At 33.9% G+C, this 2,266-nt stretch overlaps 2 non-coding genes across 2 annotated transcripts in view; both read right to left on the bottom strand.

Moving 5' to 3' along the window:
* Positions 1-226, bottom strand: part of LOC130903154 (large subunit ribosomal RNA) — a 3,970-nt gene extending 3,744 nt beyond the window's left edge. Inside the window, exon 1 of the ribosomal RNA XR_009060565.1 lies at positions 1-226. This exon is cut by the window's left edge and continues 3,744 nt beyond it. This is a non-coding gene — a ribosomal RNA (large subunit ribosomal RNA).
* A 686-nt stretch (positions 227-912) lies between these two features.
* On the bottom strand, positions 913-1,068 carry LOC130903178 (5.8S ribosomal RNA). Its single transcript, XR_009060586.1, has one exon. It is a non-coding gene; the product is annotated as a 5.8S ribosomal RNA (ribosomal RNA).
* Between the last annotated feature and the right edge of the window lie 1,198 nt (positions 1,069-2,266).

Genomic DNA, 2,266 nt, shown 5'->3' on the forward strand with positions numbered 1-2,266 from the left:
ATGGGCTGTGGCCCCGTTCAAGAAGGACTTGGACGCGCCGCACGATCTCGTGATAAACGGATCCTCCCTAACACCACATTTCCCGGTGGCCGATATCGACCACGGGATTCGGTGCTGGGCTTTTCCCTGTTCGCTCGCAGCTACTGAGGGAATCCTAGTTAGTTTCTTTTCCTCCGCTTAGTAATATGCTTAAATTCAGCGGGTAATCTCACCTGCTCTGAGGTCGATATATTATAATATATCTCGTATAATATTTAAATACAATTCGCCAAACTATCATAATCATCTCTCATATGAAATATAACATTATTTGTTTTTATTTAAAGAGTCGGCAGCAGCAGCAGCAGCATCAGCATCAGCATCAGCAACACACCACCAGCCTTTATACATATATAATATTTTTAATATATATAATTCATATATTTTGTCGATATACCGTGTGTATAAATGATATAAATAAAACACTGGTCAGACGTCCAGTCTTCGAAACTTTATTATTTCTCTCGGACACGACGACCGCGTTATCATTTTATCATAAATATATTATATATACACACACTTATTTATCGACTATATATACGTCGTATATATGTATAATATATATATATATATATTATATATAAATATAACTCTCTACCAAACAAATTTTATGTATTTCATATAAATACACGATTAATTTATGGTATAGCGGGTTGTGTTCAAAAATTGCGTAACTTTTTCTATAAAAATTTACGCTGCTTTTCGCACTTTAGGATGCCGCACAAATACAAAAAAAAATACGCACAAGTTTGTATGTGCATGTGTTTTTTCTTAATTAGTGTGCGTTATTGTTTCACATCCAACACGCTTAGGCATTATTTTTCTTTAATAAATAGAAAAATTTTAAATTCTAAGCAGTCTTTTAAATTGATACGACCCTCAGTCAGGAGTGGTCCGGGAACGAGTATCCGAGGACCGCAATGTGCGTTCGAAATGTCGATGTTCATGTGTCCTGCAGTTCACAAGTTGACGCGCAATTAGCTGCGTTCTTCATCGACCCACGAGCCAAGTGATTCACCGTTCAGGGTAATCATTTTATTATTATGTCGTTTTCTCATATTCTATTCGTCGTATTTTTAATATTTGATTATTATTAAATTAATAATATTATTATAATATCTTATACGCGTATAGAAAATTTATATAACGACATTTTTTATATATATATATATATATATATATATATATATATATTATAATAAATGGTAATTATTCGAAACTTTTAGAGAAATTATAATATCGTACTTTGATATATCTGATAAATTTTAACCGCTGCACATGTTTTATTACAAACGAGGCGCGCATAGACAGATATCTCGCACGATATATTCCTCCTCTATATATTATTACAGTTTTTTTTTTTATCTTGAAAGTTTTATACAAATTTCGACGGTCGGGCGTAAATCTTCGAACACCTTCGAAATAATACATAAAATATTATTTCTAAAACGAATTTTTATACATATCGATAGAATCGACATGTGCTTAAATTTCGTTTAGGTACCCGGATGAAAATGTCTCAATAACATAATCATCACATATAATCTTGTCGATATTTTCTTGTATTACCTTCAAACGATAAAAAACTTATGTAATAATATAATAAACGAAATAAAATTTATCCATAAAAATATAGACACACACACGACAACAGACGACGTTTCAATAAACTATATATTTTTCGTTTATTATAATAACGATTCTTTATCAGAACGTTTTTAGTTAACAAGAAATTTTGTTAATGATCGTTCCGTCAATCGTTATAATATATAATAATACATATGTTGTTATTGTTGTGTCGTCATCGTCGTCGACGCCTTCTATAAACTATGATAAAAATTTTTCGTTATATTTTTATTGGAAAAATTTATATATGTAAATATATTTTTATAGACGTATGAATTATATCTCGTGCGGCTAGAAGCCGCCTGTCCCTCTAAGAAGAATTATTTGTACGCCGACAGTAAAAACCGCGAACGGCAAGAGCCGAAACTCAATACCGACGGGCCTTTGGGATGTCGAAATACGCCTAGTTAGCAGGCTAGAGTCTCGTTCGTTATCGGAATTAACCAGACAAATCGCTCCACCAACTAAGAACGGCCATGCACCACCACCCACCGAATCAAGAAAGAGCTCTCAATCTGTCAATCCTTCCGGTGTCCGGGCCTGGTGAGGTTTCCCGTGTTGAGTCAAATTAAGCCGCAGGCTCCACTCCTGGTGGTGCCCT

The sequence above is a fragment of the Diorhabda carinulata genome, unplaced genomic scaffold (genome assembly GCF_026250575.1).
Source record: "Diorhabda carinulata isolate Delta unplaced genomic scaffold, icDioCari1.1 Dcau_14, whole genome shotgun sequence".
In the NCBI taxonomy this organism is placed as follows: Eukaryota; Metazoa; Arthropoda; class Insecta; order Coleoptera; family Chrysomelidae; genus Diorhabda; species Diorhabda carinulata.